The following is a 20,945-nucleotide window of genomic DNA, read 5'->3' as shown; positions in this document are numbered from 1 at the left end:
AGTCTCAAAATTAGTAAACAGGCAAGGTTGGCCTTGAACTTTTGGCTCCGGAGTGTCACCACAACTGTCTTCTTTTGTATCCGGCTCCTGCTGAGTCTAAAACGAAGATTCCATATTTTCCCTATCCTTCTGTCTTCAAATGTTTTAAATATGGTAAATAGATAATAACTGTGGAATTAAGCAGAGAGTTTTAAAAAGTAGCTTCAGGAATAGAATTGAATACCAAATTATAATGAGTGGTTCGCTAGTTTCCCTGTATTGTGGGTATGAGCTTTGTATCCACTGCATTCATACTATATGGTTAGTGTCCTGAATTAGCCATATCTTTTATTTGATCAAAAGGAATTTCAGGTAAGGATTTGAGTTATTCATAAATAATATAATATACCAGGAACAGGGCAGCATTTATAGAATTTATTAAATCTTCTTACTAATCATATACTGTGTCCTCTGAGGAATACTTGTCATATAGTTTTAGAAAAAAGTTATGGTATATTATTAGTAGTGCTATTATCAGAGTTTAATACAACTTAGATACTATTCCATAGTATTTCTGCATTGATAGTGTATGCAAGAAATGAACTGAGATATTTCTGTAAAAAAGAAGTTATAATTTAAAATAAAAAGATTGAAGCAGAAGTAGTTATTTCTTAGTTTGTTCAGACACTAGATATTTTGTCTAGCTTTATGATTAATAAAGCATTTTTATTTGCTTACAGAAGTATTTTTAAGTACTTCTACAGTACTTTCTTTAAAGTAACAAATGTTGAGCAAATTTTGAAATATTTGAAAATATTTGGAAAAGGATTGTGTACCTTTTGAGAATTTCTAGCAAACAGATATCATGTGTGGAAGCTCTTAAAACATTTTTCGGTTTTGCTTAAAGTCATTTATTCTCTTGCTTAGACAGCATATTTGACTAATGTGTTTTTAAAATATTGTTTCTTTTCTACAGAAGCACTGAAGCTATGCCTTTAGAGTTATGAGTGTCCTATTCTGCCAGTTAAGGGAGTGTCCTTGAAAATCATAGCCATTCAATTGCCCAAGACTTAATACTCGTTTTAAGTCAGCTTCTAGGCATGAATTTAGTTCCTTCTTGTGTAAGTAGTAGTGTCTCGCCTCGAGGTTGTTGGCACCTAACTAAGGCTGCGCTTCTGTGCTGGTGCTTTGTTGCAGGGCTATAATGTATCTGGTAAGCTATAATGCACTGCAGTTAAGTTCCAGAAGTTTGTTTTAACAGGTGTCTTGTTAGTGTGTGGGGTGAGTGAGTGGGAGTAGATGCCAAAGCACAACTCTCTGGTGTTGGTGAGTTCCAGCTGTGTGTAGGCTCCAGGGCCCAAACTCAGGTCATCCTGCTTGGCACAGGCAAGCACTTTACCCGATCATTTCCGTGTTCTGCGTTAACAAGTTTCAAGTGTAAAAAAGAAAAAAAGCTTAAAATTTAAGCTTTTCGATAATTCATGACTTATTTTTCTGCTTCCATAAATGGGATTTAACAGAGAATCTCCAAATTGTAAGTGTACACTTGCCAGTGTTTCAGTTACGGGTGAGAAAGGGGGTGCAGGTGCAGTGTGCTCGCTGCCTCCCTGAGAACTGTAATGCTGTTCTTTAGGAAAAAATCTGGGCTTTTGTGGTCTTTCCATTATCATTTGCTTATTTCCAGGGTTGTTAGCAGCCTACTTGTTTGATTTGCTGCTAATTAGACAGTGAGGGAAATGTGAATGACTGCACTTAAAGTTAGCATGTTGTGAAGTTTAAGGGCCTGCTTTAAATATGTGCGACCTGTTGCCTGTTAAATTTAGCCATACAAAAGGTTTTCAGTGGGCTTTTTGTTTGTTTATTTGTTGTTGTTTAGACTTTATGGGGTTGTCTTGTATTTCAAATAGCTTTGAGTCTTAGAAGCAGGCTTTTTCATTAACTAGGATGGTACTATGTTCAGTTTGTTGGTATAACTTTTAAACTTTAAAGAGATACAAGGACCAAGTAGATAAACTTTTCAACCACTTTATCAGCGACTTTTAAAAGATTAGTTCCTTACTACCAATAGTGCATGATAACGTGACCTTTTTTTTAAAAAAAAGTTTTATTTATTCTATTTTATGTATGTGAGTGTTTTGCCTGCATGTATGCAAGCATACCTCATGTGTTCCTGGTGCCTGTGGAGGTCAGAAGAGGGTGTCAAGTTCAGTGGAACAGAAGTTATGAGCGGTAGTGAGTCTCCATGTGAGTGCTGGGAGTTAAACTGGGTGCTCTGTTCTTAACTGCTAAGCCATCTCTCCAGCACCATTAGATTCTATAGCCATTATTGATTCAGTCATAGTTTAAGGAGAAACTTGAAATTTTAAGTGCTAATTTAGCTTTATGAAATATATATTATACGTAAATATATTCTAAGTGTTCAGGATGTAAGTCCATGGTAGAGCACTTGCGTAGTACAGGTAGCCCCTGCATCAGTCAATGGAGAGGTTGGGATATTTATCTGCTAAATAGTATTCAGTTTTCATTTTGGGACTAATTTTCATAGAGCTGCTTTATTTAAAAACAGAAAGGCCAAACATGCTATTATTCAAAATAAATTGTACTTTAAACTGTACACAGCATCCTTTTTTCTTCCCCCATTTATTAATCATAGTCTCTTCTCAAATAATATAATCTGAATACAATTTCCCCTCCCTCTATTCCTTCCACTTCCTCCCCACTTCCTTTCCTTCTGGATCCACTCCCTTTCTTTCATTAGAAAAGAACAGGCTTATAGGAGGTAACAGCAAAACATAGCTAAATAAATAATGCAGTGGTGCTTTCTTGTCAGGACTGTCAGTTCACAAATAATGACATGGAGCCTTATTAACTTTGAAAGCCCAACTCCAGTTTAGGCTTCTTCCTAACTAGTTCTTATAGCTGAAATTAACCCATATTTTTAAATCTGTGCTCTGGCACATGGTACATTACCTCATCTTTGTCCTGCCCATCCTGCCTCCTGCATGTCTGCCTGGAGACTCCACCTTCCTCTTCCCAGTGTTCTCTCTCTTCACGGAAATCCCATCTATTCTGTCTTGCCTCACTGTTGGCCATTTAGCTTTTTATTAAACCAATCACAATGGCACATGCTTATACAGTGTAAACAAATATTGTGCAACATAATAAGATAATATGAAAAAGCATCGCATTAAAGTTGGACAAACCAAGCTAACAGAAAAATAAAAGAGCCTCAAGAGAAGGCACAAAAATCAGAGACAGACTAGTTTACACATCTAGGAGTCTCATGAAAGTGCTAGCTGAAAGCTACAGCAGGTGTTCACGGGACCTGTAAGCTGTTCACAGTATGCTTCTTTCCTTTTCTTTTTTCTTTTTTCTGTTTTGAGACAGGGTTTCTCTGTAGCTTTGGAGCCTGTCCTGGAACTAGCTCTTGTAGACCAGGTTAGCCTTGAACTCACAGAGATGCGCCTGCCTCTGCCTCCTGAGTGCTGGGATTAAAGGCGTGTGCCACCACTGCCTGGCCACAGTATCTTTCTTCTGAACTTGATTCAACTAATTTGTAGTTGATCTGTTTTTAATATTGAAGTCAAGTTATTGATTCTGTACTATTTATTTTTCTCTTTTTTATGTTTTGTTTACCTTTTAGAAGCAAAATCAGCTGTTTTAGCTTAGTTTGTAAAAGTCATTCTGATAATCTTGTGTCAAAACCTGTGTGATGGGAAGCAGGGCCCACAGCTCCTAGTTATCTTCAGACAGCGCAGTCTGCATCCAATTGTTACTATTGGTCGTTTTCTTTATGGGACTGGGTCTAGCAACTCACTATGTAGACTAGGTTGGCCTTGAATTCATAGATATCTACCTGCTTCTACCTCTTGTGCATGTTACTCTACCCGTATTAATAATTATTTTAATTACATAAATGCCTTAAAAGGAAAATAATAGAGCAGTAAGAATTGTGGATTCAGAATGTGTCCACAAGATTTTTTTTGTGTATTTATTTCTGTTTTCAAGGCTGAATAAGTTTGAGAATTACTGTCTTTAAAGGACTGTAGTAATTGATGCTTATGCCTAAATAGATTAATTTATTTATGAGCATACTTTGGGGAGTTTTGTCTCTGGTCTGTTAAAATATATTCTCTTCTAAATTTTGTAAAATAATTTAAAAGTAGGAATTGAATTGCTTTTGGTGATCTTTTAAGAATTGAGTTACATATTAGGGGCCTGGAGTGGTGGGTCAGTGGTTGAGAGCATTACCTGCTATTCTAGAGGACTTGAGTTTACTTCTCAGCACCCACATCTGGCAGTTCACACAGACACTTGTTTCCAGAGCCAGGGGATCTTATGCCCTCTTGTGGCCATTGTGTGCACTGCCCTCAATTGCTATATCCACACTGATAAGCATATTAAAAACCAAACAAAAACTACAGTGAATTTCGTTACATATTGGAACGATTTGGATTTTCTTATAATATTAGATAATCTACACTAGAAATTTCTTTTCACAATTCTTAAAGAATTAGAGTCTGAGATTTTTATTTTGCTGACTTCTGTAAAAGTTTTGGTTGCTGTCCCAAAACGGCCTGTTGTGGGGTAGGTACAGAGGTCAGTAGTAGCATGGCTTTGTCAATGGGGGCTTGAGTGAGAGTATAGAGAATAGGGGCCTCTGGCTCCACTTCAAATAAAACTTTACTAGGTCAGAACAACACAGTTGGAGGCCAAGACCTCTAACTTTAATCAGCTTTAATCACAGTTTTAGGCCTCCTACCCCTCTCCCATCTCTCCCTCCCTTCCTTTCCTTCTCCCTCCTGCCTTTCCCCTACCTCCCCTCCCCTCCCCTTTCCTCTCCTTCCTTCTTTCCCCCTTCCTCCCTCATTATACCTTCCCTAATTAACTGATTACTAAAATGTATCTGTTATGTGCAAGCTTGGGACTTGGAATCTCTACCTTCTGGGATTCAGTTTTGCAAAATAAATGTGAATAAAGCCAGTCACTCAGTACAGAAATTACCTTTTTTCACAATGCACATCACTGGCAGAAATTACCTTCGCCTTTTTTTTTTTCCCACTTGTTTATCTTTTTCTTCCCATAAAGTCGGAAGCACTGTCTGCTCTTCCTCTTTTCTAGTGACTGGAACTGTATTTGCTACACAGTGGATGCTAAATAAGGGACTCTGGCAGTTTTAGAATACATGAATGATGGTTCCCATTGCTCTTATGAGGCTTCATGGAGGACAGGGCCCTGAGCTGTTGGAGGCCGGGAGAGAGAGGGAAGTGAGCACACACACGGATGAACATTTGGGCTGACAGCTGTGTGACGTGAAGACTCTTGATCACAAAAGTTAAGGGAAGGATCTCGGAGAATCAGGGTGGGAGGTAGATAGGGCAAGAACAGTAAGGGTTGCATAGCCATTTTATCCGGGAGACAAGCCAGTAGCTAAAATGCTCCAGTGTGCTGTAGGGAGGGAGTAAATGCGTGGTATTACTCAGAGAAGCAATTCTGAATTAGGGATTTGAGGTTCAAATCCCAGTGCAAAGCCCCCATAAGCTGAGTAACTTTGTTCAATATGCTTAACTTCTCTGCACGTTTCCCAATTTTGCTTTTTAAATATGTCTATCTTTTGTTCAGTCATTATGATTATGTTAACTAATATTTTTAGTAGTATAAGAAAATCAGAGTTATTTTTAAAAAATAACATAAAAGTAGAAAAGGATGGGGTAACAATTGTGCATATATCGCGATAGAGATAGGATTCCTACCATGTGCTAGGATTTGAGGTTGCCAGGTTAAGACACTGAGGATCAATGTCAGTAGTGATGTGACTATGTACTTATGTCAACAGAGATCACATATCTACCTATGAAAACTTATGAATATAAAGTCCCAAGTTAAATAAAAAATCGTCAGAAATCATGTAAGATTACTGATATTTAAAAATCCCAAATAATATAAAAATAATGAATTAGGGATGATGTATTTCACCTGCTTCACCCTCTAGATTCTTATAAAACAACTGAGAAAACAGTTATTAGATAGAAGAAATAATTGTGGTCAATGGAGTTAAATCCTAATCCTGAATTATTCTCTGAGTTTTCTGCTTCCTGATCCAGTGGCTTTTCTTTTGCTTCCAGATTGCCTTATTGATCAGGTTCCCTCTTCTTTCAGATAATTATCTGAAAACTAAAACATAACAGAAGCGGCTGGAGAAAGCTTATGTTATAACTCAAGTTTGTCTTACAGAGGACCTGGGTTCAGTTCCAGCACCCCCGAGGTGGCTCACAACCACCCCTAACTCCAGTTTCAGGAGATCTGAAGCCCTCTTTTGAACATTGTGACCAGCAGGGACTCATGTGGTACACATAAGTACATGTAGCAAAACACTCATACATATAAATAAAATAAATGAATATAAAAAGAAAAATTTAACTGAAATGATAACAAATGCTTCACATTTCCTATCTGCTTTCAGTGCAGCAGCGTTGGCTTGAATGTTCAGATGATTTCAGTTGGCACCGCAAAGCAGAGGAGCCTAGGCCTTGATGTGGTTTTTGAGTAGTACCACCTAGCAGTTCCCTTTCAGGGTTTCAGAAGTGGAGGCTAAGGGCATAGCACAAGGTCTTGGATTTGATCCCAGCACACACAACACACACACACACACACACACACACACACACACACACACACACACACGGAGTAGCAGAGGTGGAATTTCCTCTTTATTCACTCTGGGAAGGTATCAGAAAGAACAGTTGTTCTAACTATTGTTCATTACAGAATTTCTGTACCTGTTTTGAGAATTTTGCCCTTTGAATCACAGGTGAGGCACACAGATGTATTTAGAGAATGAACAAAATTTAGAAAAAGGAATTTGTGTGTGAAAGTGTGATTTTCATAGTTGGCTAGCAACTTTGCTTGATATGCTATGCATTTTGGTTAATCTTTTACTGCTTTTCATCATTTTTGGGGTCTAAAATGATCCATTTTTCTTGATTAAATCCTGTCAGTCCCCCACAAAATATGGTTTCACATTTATAATATGCAGTTTTACAATTTTATGTTTCAAGTATTTCCTTAAAGTGAGCCTTTGGAATCATCACTAAAATCATTTTCATAAGGAACCATTCCATGGGCTCCTTGTCACTAGGTTGGACCACTTAAATATGAAGATTTTAAAAGTCAAATAATTACCATAATACTTAAATGCCTTATAGCATGGCTATAAGAACTGAAAGTTCTTAATGTGCATTTACATATGTGCACCTGTTTGAGTGTTTGACCTGCCTTGCTTTGCCTTACTTCTTTATGATACTCTGCAGTTTAAACCTTGCTCAGAATCCCCACCTGCCTCCACATAGATCATCCATTTAATGACCATGTGGCCTGCTTGCCTTTCTGCCTCATATCTTGAAGCTTACTGACTCATCATTTTATTTCATCATCTAAAGCTGTGTCATGGGCCTGTACCCAACACAAAGATTAGGGCCGATAATGGCGAGTAAATGGTTTTGTAGTGTGGGGGCAGGGACGCCACTCTGCAGTGGTAGCACAGTCGAGTGTGGTTCCAATGGAGTCACAGTATGCCTGTTCCAATATCTTCGGAAACCTACTTGCTGACCTTTTATGACCTTATTTCCCTAACACAACTCAAAATAAGGCCCGCTCCCAGGCATTACCCACTCTCAGGAATCAGCCAATTTCCTAAAGGTTAATGACGTTCCTGATAGACCACCCATCCAGTCTTCAGGAGGAAATCACACACTAAGTGCAGGGCTACATCAATACTTTTTTGTCATTGGTGCTGTATCTTAAGAAAGCCTTCAGATTTATATTTTACTATGATACCCATCTAAAGAAAAAAGTTATACCATTTTCCAGCAAACTGCTTTGACATTTTCATAGGATGGTGAAGAAAGTCACAGAAATAATAATGATAATAATAATAATAGCAATAATGATAGATCAAACCATGCTTAGATTATTCAGGGAGAGGGTGAGAGCCCATTCAAAGAAATGTAAGACTTGTTACTCACATAGTTAATTAGATGTGATTGGTTCGAGAAGAAAGAATCATTTAGAATTCCGGAAACTTTCTGCGCCTCCCTGCATAATGTTGACAAATATTTTGATGATTTTCTGGCAAGCTGAAAACACTGGATTTGGAGTAAGAAAACGTAGTTACAATTTTGACTTTACAGCTTAAGTAGGTGAAATGTTAACTCACCTTTCTGGATCTAGGTTGTCTTTCTTGGTAAAGGAGGAGTAATAGTGACCTTGGTGGCTTTCTCTAAAGTGAATGTTTTTGCAAAGTATGTTTGCTAAATTTCTTTTGGTAAATATTTGGATCATGTAGATAAGTTTTAGATGTCTCTGTAACCAGAAAGACTTTGCTAAAACATCTTTTAAATTGTAACTTTCAAATATAAAGTCTCTCAGTTAAAAGGATGTAGAAGGAATATTTTTCTTGGAAAAGTTATCAGATAAAAGAACACACAGGCAGTTGATTAGATCACTAAGTCAGTAAAGTGCTTTCCTTGTCAGACACAAGGTCTCTTGTTTGAATTCCAGAACTTGTGGCCACATGGTGACTGGCATCCACAAGCCTTGGGCAGGTAGAGGTAAGCTGGTTTTCAGGTTTCTGGTTATCCAGCCTAGCCTACTTGGTGGGTTTCAAGTCAGGGAGAGACTCAGTCTCCCCAAAACATGAAGAACAGCTCCTGAGGAACATCTTAGATTGTTCTCTGGCCTTCATAGAAATGTGCACACAGACATGCACATTGCACATATGTGTGCATACCTACACACACACACACACACACACACACACACACGCATAAATAGCATGCAAATAAACTTCTTTCCTTTCTTTTCCTTTTCTTTCCTTTTTTTTTTTTTTTAAATTTAAATCTGAGACAGAGTTTCTCTGTGTAGCCTTGGCAGTCCTGAAACTCACTCTGTAGACCAGGCTGACCTTGAACTCAGAGATCTGCCTGCCTCTGCCTCTCAAGTGCTGGGATTAAAGGTGTGTGCCACCACTGCCTGTCTGGGAGAATACATTTCTATTAGATATAATTTATTTAATTTTTAGAAAATATATACACTGTTCATAGTGGTACCAGTTTACAAGGAAGAAAAGACCCAAGTCTTACAGTAACATGCATTTATCTCAAGATGCCTAACGGGGCTGGAGAGATGACTCAGTGGTTAAGAGCACTGACTGCTCTTCCAGAGGAACCAGGTTCTGTTCCCATCACACACATGACAGCTAACAATTGTCTGTAGCTCCAGTTCCAGGGGATCCAACACCCTTACATAGACATAGGCAAAATACCAATGCACATAAAGTAAAAAAAAAATGTTTAAAAAAAGATGTGTAGCAATAAAAGAAATGTTCCATTGAGACAGAATAATGAAAGTGATTGAAATATTCTTAGTAAGATTTCATGAATGGAAAGAGGGAAATATTTGAAAGTATGCGGTGATGGATTTTTTTAACTTCCCAGTGAGTTATATGCAAGCTTATATAATGCCTTTATAATTATTTTGATACCCAAAACTTTATGTTAAAAATTTTGACTTTACAAATATAGTTTAGTTGTTAGATGTGCCTATAGCTTATATTAAGAATTAATTAGTTCTTCAATTTAATGACTTTTGTACTTGGTAAAATCTGAAAGAGTGTGAGGCCAAAAATGTAATCTATTTTCTTATATTTAAAAAAAAGGTGTATTAAGATCATTATATGATGTATGGCTAAGGATGCATGGTAGAACATCTACTTAGTCTGTGTAGAATCCTGTGTCCAGTCCTCTGCAGTAAGCACAAACACCCAAGTGTGATCCAGATTAAAGCAAAAAGTGTTGTCAGCATGATATTTTTGAGGAGTGGTGGGAGTAAAAGTGACAAGAATGTTTGCAAAATTCTCTGACTAGATATGATCATAACTATATAATTTTATAAAGCTAATTATCTATTCTTGGAAACCTCTGGGTTCTACTATGTCTTTTAACAGAGCATTGGTAGTTCAAGTTTGGTCTTCATTTGACCTGTGGCATTTCTGATAGTAGCAGTCAATGATATTTCTGATAGTATTTCTGATAGTAGCAATCAGCCAATCTGAACATGTTTGTCTGTCAGTGATCTTGTGCTCACTCCTGTACTGGAAATGCACGCACGTGCGCGCGCGCGCGCGCGCACACACACACACACACACACACACACACACACACACACACACACACATATATATACAGGATTGATAAGTTTCTGAGATTGTTAATAAGTTCTATGTGATCATGACTCCAAAATATATATTTAGTCTGAAAACTGAATGCTAGACATAGACTCAGGACTGTGAGCTCTGAAATACCAACTTAGTAGCGTCCTTTTAAACTTTCCCAACTACTTGCCAGTGAAAGTAATCACTAATCTGCTAAACCTTAATCACTTGAGAGCTAAGATAACAGACTTTGAGAGCAGTTTCAGTGGCAAGAAACTCTTGAATCTTTCAGATAGAAAGTACTATTAAAAGCTTTGTGACAGTCTTGGTTCTGAATTGAGAGTTGTACAGTGGACTAGGTACTGAAATTGTATGTGTGTGTGCACCATTCTTCCTGTTTGGTAGGGCAAATGAGGAAACCAAAACTGAGTCACAGCTGAGGATCAGTGATTTAATAGGTTAGGTGCATGTAGTACACAGCCTGATGCTACTGAAGACAATGAGCAAATGTGATTTTCCCTAAACCCTGTAAGCAGGGTAAAAAACGTCTTTTAGGATTTAAATTGAAGCTATAGAGAAAAATAATGTAGATTAAAAGCCAAAACACAGATACTCTAAGCAACCCAGAAAATAGTTTTGCATGAATGTAAAAAGCTAGATTTGCACTTCAACAGTTGAGGGGCATCTTGATACCTTGGTAGTTGGAGATAGAAATGCTTTTCACCATGGTTGCCCATATCAGTGATTGTTGATTAAAATGGTTACTTTCACCCAACAGGGTCAGATAGCAGTTATTAAATAAGCAAGGATTGTCATACATGTTGGGGTTTGCCAGTTTTCCTTTTATTCCTTTAGGCACCTTTTATAATTTGGTATCACGTTCCCCTTTCTCTCCCTGTATTACATTCTTGGTGTCAAGCTTCTATTTAGTTCCTCCATATTTTTTTCTTCTTCTAGGGATCAGCCTTGTTTTTGATTCCTCTAAAACTCTCATTCTCTTCATTCTCAGTCCAATTCTTTGCCACCTATATGTTATTACTGGGATGACTACTAGACCTAAGGCCTTCAAGCTAACTACAGAAAAAGTAGATGGTAAAGGTGAAGATTCAGATGGTGATAATGGTGAGGCCAGGGTGATGGGTAATATGATTATTTTCAGAGCCTATAGTTCTGACTGTGAGATCCATAGTTGTGCTACTTAGTTAACATCAGCATCATCTCTTACACTTAACACTGTGACCTAGGCAAATTTGACAGTGTCTTGGACAACATCTTTCTTCATTGATAAAAGACAATTAAAAATTATACTTTCTATAAAATAGAATTACTGGAAATACTAGACAAAGGTATATTACATTATACTACTATTTCTACTACTACTATTTTAATTATTACTTAGAAAACTCTTACTAGTAACTGTGATGGTGCACTAAGGATAGTATGATCTTGATCCCTTGCAAGTGCTATTACTTTTTGTAGTGAGGAAATTGAAGTTTGAGAAAATTATATAACCTGCCCACAGATCAATTTTTCTGGATTCAAATCCAGATTTGTAGAAGTGTAGAATGCCCGTCTGCTCTTGACTAAAGCAAGGTGCCTCCCCATGACACAGATGGGGTAGAGCTACTGCTACCTTTCCTTGCTGCTGTTTCAGTGGAGCCAAGGTAGGGGCCTTTGCTGGACTGTCTACAGGCTTGCATTCAGATTCTGGCATTCATGTTTTGATTTGTAATCCTGAGCAATCCTCTTCAGTAGTATGACACTTACATTTGTAGTCAATACCTGGAAATGATGGCAGCATTTTTATATTTTATATTTATATTTTATATTTTTATATTTTATGAAAGCAGGAGTCTTAACTTATAATACGGATACTCAAAATAGGATAGAAAATATGAGTTAACTTTAAAAGACTTTATCTTCTAGCTGATGTTACTTGAATTTTATTTATTATTTATTAAAAGTGGAAGGTTTATTTGGTGCTTCCCTTTATTTTTGAAGAAGTCCAAAGGCTTAGGGGGCACTGGCTGAGCTAGTAGCTTGGAAACCTCAAGTACCAAACAGAACAATATGCAAAAACATTTAGTGAGCAGATGATTAGTAATAGTAATAACAATTTGTGTGACTGATTGAGTGGGAGTGGATCTGATATTAAAATAAGCCAGCATTACATATTTAAATTACATTGAGCCACCCTGACAATCAGTTCTAGCCAAGCAGATTGAAGCTTGGCAGGGACACACACAGTTAAAGGTTTGTATCCATTACTCTGCACTTAGTAGCACTGATCTGGAGCCTTTATGACCTCTGGAAATAAGTGTCACAAACGTGATGTGTTTTATGGTTATCACATTACTTAATCCATATTTATTAGGATGAAAGAGATCTCACTTTTGGCTGATTTCCACACCTGTAGCAATTAGAATGGGAGGAGAAGGGTTCATGCAGGTGATGAGAGAGAAGGTTTCCACCTAACCAAGGGTGGAAAACCCACAACAGTATCATTTCTTTTTTCCTTTTGGTTTTTCAAGACAAGGTTTCTCTGTATAACCCTGGCTGTTCTGGAACTCACTTTGTGGACCAGACTGGCCTAAAACTCACAGAAATCCTCCTGCCTCTACCTCCCAAGTACTGGGATTAAAAGCATGTGCCACCACCGCCAGGCAAATACATTTTAATAAGAATCTTTAAGTGAAGCACATGCATGCCCACAAACCCACTTTGTTTTGTGAGATAGTTTAAGAAGTTATTAGCTTCTTTTTCGAGTGAAGGGTGTTAGAGATCTGTTCCAGTCCCCCCTCCCCCTTCTCTGGAGTTTGCAGTGTAAGCAGGAGCTAGGGAACAGGAGCCAGGGATTAAGCCTGCTCAAGGGCTTCCTGGTAGACATGCAGAATTTCTCTAAAGGAGTCTCCTGGTTTGGGTGTTACTAATAACTGGTGTTACTGATAACTTCCTGGGAAACACTAGGGTAGACTGAATTATGGTGATGAAAGCAAGTCCTCTGTTTTAGAAAGATTTTCGTACAGAATAGTGTAGAATTAGGAAACAAGAGCAGTGTTCAACCTGGTAGCTTAGTCTCTCCAGTGTTTCATCTGAGGGTCTAGATGGCTCTATTTGTTCTTGTTTGCTGTGTTTTTGTTCATTCTTGAAAAGTATTTGGGATTGGAGAGAAGGGGTAGACCAGAATGATGTTCGCATTATTGTTTTGGTAAAATAATTTGGAAAATACAGTCATTCTCTCATTTATTTTTAATTGAAATTAAAAATTTACAAGTTTAAATTTTTTGTTGATGGTATGTTTGTTATTTTATTATAAATATCATATATCTTCACAGAATGGGCTCTTTTCATGCTCCAAGTACATTTATTTTAGTCAAACATTCAAGCTTTGTTGTTCTACACTATCCTTTTACTAATTATCCCTTAGTTGTCTGAAATTTTTATTTTGTGCTTGAACTTTTTTTTTTTTTTGGTTTTTCGAGACAGGATTTCTCTGTAGCTTTGGAGCTTGTCCTGGAACTAACTCTTGTAGACCAGGCTGGCCTCGAACTCACAGAGATTCACCTGCCTCTGCCTCCCAAGTGCTGGGATTAAAGGCATGTGCTACCACTGCCCGGCTTGAACTTTTTATTGTCTCTTTCTCACTGGATTTTACCTTACTATTACTATGTTTAACATTTTATTATGGAGCATTTCATAATGTATGATAAAACTTAGTTTTATAAGACCATATGGCTCTTATTTAAAAATCTGTCAAAGTGATTAGTGCACACTGATCATAATAACATGCATTAAATCAAGAATTTTTAAAATATTAGAGGTGTAAAATATTTTAATTAATGTGTATTTCTTAATAAAATGCATTTTGGTGTTTTTTATAATTGGTGGATTAGCATTATTTAAGATTAATACTCATTTCCATTCCTTCTAATGTATATAATGTGAAATTTTGTTTATATAGATAACCTTGAAAAGAATGAGAAATATTTTGTGGGGAGAATTTGTGGGTTATAGTCATGAACACAGTGATCCATGAGTTAAAAATATCTTTAATGCTTTATCAGTGGATGATTCAATTGGTCGTCCTCCAATTTTAAGTTACAAGTTGGCAAGCTACTGGAGTTGCAGAAGAATGAGTAGTTTAGGACCATTCATGATCCACTGGCAACACTAATTGTCACCTTGTATCCTGTAAGGAGTTTGGTTGGTTCTCGCTACTCTCCTCAGAGTAAGTTTGTAGGTGTGAGATGTGAACTCTAATTGTGTAAAATTGGAGAAGAGGACTGGGAAGGGGAGCTAGGAAAAGCCTCCATACTCTGTAGGCACAGTCCAAAGTTGGCCTGCTTTAGAGAGGAGTACGAATGAAAGTGACCTAGGGGGGCACTTAATGTCCCTGTGCCTTTCACCTTTGGAAAGTCAGATACTAACAGGAGTTTGTATATTCCCATTTAAAGGCTATTATGCTAGAAAGCATGTGTTATGGGCTCTTAATTTAAAACATATTTGTTTATTTATTTATACTCCATTTAAGTTTTGGTGTGTTTTTTAAACTTGAGCCGTGCTGGCCCAGGTACATAGTAAATGTCTTAGGTAATAACGTGGGTCTTAGTTGCTCCCGTGCATCTGTTTATAAGCTGTCCTTCTTGAGCATGTCTTAATGTATAAGTTCCCCAGAACACAATCAACACTGAGTTCCCTCTGACTGTTCCTCCCGTATATCTCTTGTTAGTCATTTTTGCATGGCCAGTTTTGGCAAAGCATATTTTAAGTAGATTAATATAAGGAATTATATACAATTTTATAAGTAAACAACCATAGATTACTTTTTGACTCTTGCCTTATTTTTTTAGGGGGTGTCAATTCATAAAATTCCCATAGTATAAGAGATCGCTGATATTTAGATTCTTCCTTCCATTTTACAAGAGGGAAGCCTTGGGTTAAGCCAGTAGCCCTAGGTTACAGAGGTAAGAGGAACTTAGACCTGAGCCTCCTGACGCCAGCATTACATCTGTGCTACCTCATACCTGCTGCCTTTGGCTAAACTGCATTCCTTACCCCAGTCCTACTTAATATCCTTTATCCTGTGGACTGACTAGCTTTGGGCTATTCAGCATTATTTTTTAAATAGAAAAGCATTTACTTTTTCTTTGAGGAGTTTCCTAAAACAAAACAAAACAAAACAGAACAAAACAAGCCTTATCCACTGCTGAATACTTTCTGCTACCCTGTGTTACAGGATGGGGCAAGCTGGGGGCCCTAAGCTTCTGGGTTGTGGGGGAAGAGAGAGGGAGACGAGGAGTGGATAGTCACAGGTCAGAGTAGAGGTGGATTGGCAGAGCAGGGACTGGTGGGAGTTGGGAAACTTACATCATTTCCCTGCAACTGGAGGCTCTACTTTCCCCTATGTAATAGTTCACTAGATTGGAAGAGATTGGTAAAAGAAAGGAACGGAATGACAGGCTTGATGCTCCTGTTCATAAACCCATGCTATTAGATGAAACTGTCAATAACTAACTAGAAGCCGCCAGGACTGTCTGTGCTTCCCTCTCTCCAGCTCGGTTCCTTTCTGCTCCGCCCCATCCCTGCTCTCTGCTGCTCAGATCAGCTTCCTGCTTCTCTGAAAGCTGTTGTGTAGAGCTGGTCTGCCTTCACTGAAAGCATTATATTTGTAAGACTAAGGCAGGTTTTCTGTAAGTCTTGTTGGTTTGTTTTTCTTTGGCAGACAGATTGCGAGGAAAAGATTTTTTTTTTTGTAAAGAAAGGTGCAGGCTGAAAAAGCAAAGCCATCATGAATTGTGTTGTCACATCGTGCCGGTGTTACAACCAGCTCAGTAGACTGCTGCACTGAAAACATTTCTGTGAGAGGTATGTGCTTGGAAAACGGAAAGGTGACTGACTGTTGGCCGCGGAGCGAACTGCCCGTCCAGCAGCTGCTCAGCTGGTGTAAGATCGTAATTCTTCCTAGTGTTTTGATATGGAAAGGGCAATCATTGCTTGAAACCTAGTGCAGTTAACTAGCTTAATGGTTAAAAGAAATGCTAAATCTGTGTGTTCTGTCCTCACATCAGAACTCCTTCAGGCCTGGCCATCCTGGGTCTAGTGAAATTCAGGATGTTAGTGCTGACTCTTTTGGTGGTGTTTGTCAGTAAACAAGATGATGATCTTTAATACCTGTCTCATTATTTATGAACCACATGACAAAGATTAATGAGAGAGACTTCAAGTGGCCTCGAAGTAGCTTCAGACTCATTAGGAGCTTTCTGAACTGGCAGATGGCAAATGTAAAAGGAAATGGTTGATGCTTTACCATAGTCTAAAGTGGAAGCTTTAAAGTTTAGAGTGTGTATTACAGGGCAGTGGAAAAATCTGGAGATGTCACTAAAATCCGGAAGCACAGCCCATGGCCAATGATGCCTGCTCAGAGCATTTTGAAGACAGCAATCATAATGTTTTTATTAAGTAGTCAAGGGCAAGGATTATGAACAACAATATAGCCAACATGAAGGAACCTCGTGACATTTTACTACTTAAGATCAGGATATTCTATTACAGAAAATTTTAGAAAATATCAAAAATAGGAAAATAGATAATTTATCATGTGGGTGGTTGGATAAGCTACTAGTGGCAGAAACCATCCAAACTATGAAGTATTTTATGTTTGATTTTAATTATTTTTGTCAGGAAAGAAACTGAAGTGTTCTTAAATGTTGGCATGTTCCAAGTTAGTAATATTTTGTAATTAAATTATAGTTATTTCCGTATTATGGTGCACATGCTCTTGCATGCTATTAGCACAGAAATCTTGAAACCTATTGTTATAAATAGATGCTAAGTATCATAACCATACTTAAGTTTTATCCTCTAGGAGAGTATTTTTTTCTTTAAAGGAGATTTAACTTCTCAAATATTTACGAAGAGCAAATCTTCATGCTCGTAGAAAATATTAGCAAGCTAAATATGTAAAAGGTTATAGGGCTGGGGGAGTGTTACTGAGTGCTGGGAAACTTGTGGTTCATTTCCTAACACCAGAGAAGAATAACGGAACATGTGAATGAATGAATGAAGGAGGAGTGAGTGAATGAATGAATGGTCCTAGGAAGGACTCCCACTGACACCATACACTCTGTGTTTACTGTGGTCATTTTTATGTTCAGCTGCATGTTAAAAACCAAGGAGAGTGCTCACTACCATTACCCAGTCTTTCTTTCCTCCAGAGGTTCTAAATAAATTAATTGAGGTGGAGCCGTGGTATTGATAGTCTCCAAATCATTCCCTCCTATTTCTAATTTAGTCAGAACTGTTAACAGTTGCATCAACTAAACTTCCAGCTTCGGATTCTTTATGGATACTGTCTTTTTGGTCACCAGATCTGCTTTGGCGTGTGTCCTCTTAGGTCTGAATTCTGTCACACACAGCCCTTCAGATATTCAACAGTATTTCTTTTCAAGACGTAATTTTTAAAAAATATTCCTAGCTTCATCAGTCTTTAGAATTCCTTCCCCATTTTGCTGATTCTCCCGTCTTTGAATTGCCCTTGTTTGCCAATATCACCCTTAAATAGGATGCCCTTGCACTTAACCGTCATTTTGGCTATCTGTGTGATGTCCAGCACAGGATGCAGAGGACAGAGAGGCAGAACGGTGCTGTAGCCCCTTGTTCTGAACTATATCTACTTGGGTTTTTAATGGTTAAGTTGACCTTGGCGCTTTTGACTGCGTGGAAGTCATCTAAGGCTCTTAGCTCCTTTTCATGTGAATTATTCTTAAATTAGACCTCCCCTACTCCATGCTTGTAGGTTTTCCTTTCCTAGTTCTAGGATTTACACTTAGGAAACAAAAGACAAGTGGATCAGTTAGTTATTCTACACATCTGCATATATAACATGGCTGAACTCAGTGCCAGATTTTTCTTGTGTGTTTGTGTTGTTTGTTTATGAGATGGAGTCTTGCAATATACTCCAGTCTAGCTTTGAACTTGTTGATCCTCCTGCCCCATTCTACCAGATGTTGCTGGGATTACAAGTATGTACCACCACTTGGATATATAGCAACAGTTTTAAAGAGTAATCTGTGGGTTCATTTGAATTTACAGTTAGTCTTGTTAATTAAGTTCATCTCTCCAGTGTTCCCTTCAATTCATTATTCAAAGCTTGCAATTCATAGTTAAGAATTCATTTGACTTAACAGCCTGTTATAATGTCCCCTTCAGTATTTCATCAAATGTTTCCCTAAAACTAGATTTATCCTATCAAAACATTCTACTGAACTACTAGTTTAACATGACATATCAATAGGAAATGCAGTTATCATAACATTTAAATTTTTATGACATTGATTTATTTACATGTGTGTACACTTGCCATACTTGTGTGTACAGGCAGAAGATAACCTTGGGGACTTAGTTCTCTCTTTCCACCATGTTATTCCCTCAGTCAGACTCGGGCCACTGGGCTTGAAGCAGGTACCTTTACCCGATGAGCCATCTCCCTGGCCTTGTCAAAACGCACTCAATGAATGACAAAAGCAGAAGAAATGTTTTGTCAAGGAGCAGGTGACTTATGGAAGGTCATACTGTTAGTCTCTGAGTGCACAGCTTGCTGTACCCTGCAGTGTTCCTAGTGTGCAGCTCGTGTCCCCATGCAGCTCATCAGGGTAGAATGGCAGAGAAACCTGAAAGGCAGCAGAAAGCTTCTCTACATTGACTCTTCACTTTCCTGTTCCTGGGTAATAATATTGGACCCACAGCATTAGCATGTGGCCATTTGTGGATTTGATATTCATTTACTGTTCTGCCCAAAGCAGAAAAAGAGAGGAGTAATTATTGTTCCTAAGTTAACTGCAAAGAATAATTTTCTTAGAAATTTGGGTATTTTTCTTTGGAGATCTAGATAACCCCACTACCGCCTATCTTGCTTGCTCCCCATCTTCACTCCCTCATTTTCTCCTTCCTTGCAGTTTCTCTTGCCCTCACCCCATTGGCATCTATACTATACGGAGTTGGTGGAAGAGTAACACCAGCTTGCTCTGAGTGGATCAGCACGGAGAGCTTTTGTATGTTAAGGCAGAGACATATATGGTCAGTCTTCAAATTTGCAGATGAAGAAACTGAGCCATAAGAAGGGGGAAGTTTTGCTGTAGCTCTGTATGTTTGCACAGTACCGACAGTACTGAGTACATTAAAACATTTAGTAAATGCTTGGTTACTACTTGCCCTCCTCCCACCTCCCCATTCCTTCTTTCTTCACCTAGGAATTGGATTTTACCTTTCTTATTCCCAGGCTCTGCCCTGGGGCACTCATTGCTTTAACAGTGTTGCAAATGGAACAGATTTTTCAAGAATACCTATTACTTTAGAAAAGCTCCAGTGATACAGTAGGAGCTCAGATAACCAGGTTTATTTTTCCTTCTCCTGACTTATAGGAAAATAAGCTTCTTTCCCCCTCCTGCTTTAAAAAATTGATTTTAAACAGTGCAGTAAAGAAGAAGAAAAGAGTTTCCAGAGACTAAGTAGCCATGAGCCCATCTGCTTACACCTCACGAGAATGTCCGCATCTTCCTGTGAAATTTGATGGTCCCACTGGAACATGTCTGCTAATACCTGGTGAGATACATCATCAGCAGTGACAGGTTTAATTACATTCATTGTACTGTATGTGTGGGGAACGAAAGTATACTTCAATACATTTCAGAAATATCTTCAGTGGCAGTTATAGAAACAGAATGGCTTTTTAAAAAATAAGTACATTTAGCCAGGCAGACCAGGCTATTCTTCAATGTTTTGGCTAATTAGGTCTGATGCTGTGTGAGTCTTAACAATTTAGAAGCCTGTGGTTTTCTTGGTCTAAAGGTAGAGTAATTTGAGTGGAGTTGTTTTTGAGCTTCCATGGTCCCTCTGCTCCAATGGTTCTTCATCTCCGTTTTCTACTTTGTAGCATATTTTGTATGGCTCTCCTAACACTTGTTTACTTTTACATGGCTTGTCTCCTTGTCTCATATCTTAAAATCCATTTCTATGAATTCATTGTTTTTTATACCTGTGCTTTTAACAAGATCTTTTTTTGTTTTTTTAAACAAGATCTTTTTATTTTCTGGAGGTGAAGATTGAATGCTGCTTGTATTTTGTTTGTTTGTTTGTTTTGTTTTTTCCAGACAAGGTTTCTCTGTATAACCGTCTTGGCTATCCTGGAACTGGCCTCGAACTCACAGAGATCTGCCTGTCTTTGCCTCCTAGTGCTGGGATTAAAGGCATGTGCCACCACTGCCTGGCAATTGAATACTTGTAGAACCAGAAACTATGTGTGGAAATACTATATAGAACTGTGCAGTCATAAAGCCTTGTGACAAATAGATGAAGGTGTGATTACTAGTAGAATTAGCTACCTCCTGAGCAGTACTAAATATGAAGAGCTAAAATAACCCGTAAGATGGGATTTGACTGTGTTCAGAACTGTGACAATAAAGGGCAAGAACAAAAATCATAAAGAATTAGACCTTAACCTGTCTAAGTAACTGTTTAGACAGTGCTTATAAACTGTTTTCTACAGCTTCCAAACAATTGCTTTTTATACTATGCACTATCTCAGTCACTTTCCTGAGAATTCCCTCCCTGTCATTAACATTATTGAGAGATTGGGTAGAGGGTATCACACTTTAGAAAGAATGTTGGATGTCTTAACTTTGGGGTCAACAGAATGTTAAACATTGTTCATAGGGAACTTAGGAACCTCTAAAAATGGTCATGCATTTGTTTATGTGCA

At 38.0% G+C, this 20,945-nt stretch overlaps 1 protein-coding gene across 7 annotated transcripts in view; it reads left to right on the top strand.

Moving 5' to 3' along the window:
- The window catches only part of Bbx (BBX high mobility group box domain containing), a 248,248-nt gene that overhangs the window by 54,273 nt on the left and 173,030 nt on the right, over positions 1-20,945 (top strand). Inside the window, exon 1 of one of the 7 annotated variants that reach the window (XM_087900702.1) lies at positions 8,557-8,588. The exons of the other annotated variants lie outside the window; for them this stretch is intronic. The gene's annotated coding sequence lies outside the window, so the exon portion shown is untranslated. Of the gene's footprint in view, positions 1-8,556; positions 8,589-20,945 lie in introns of those variants that run through there. 7 annotated transcript variants of the gene reach the window in all.

The sequence above is a fragment of the Myodes glareolus genome, chromosome 2, assembly GCF_982192425.1.
Source record: "Myodes glareolus chromosome 2, mMyoGla1.1, whole genome shotgun sequence".
NCBI lineage: Eukaryota > Metazoa > Chordata > Mammalia > Rodentia > Cricetidae > Myodes > Myodes glareolus.
The sequence above is the reverse complement of the archived record's forward strand: the minus strand, read 5'-3'. Positions and strand labels throughout refer to the sequence as shown.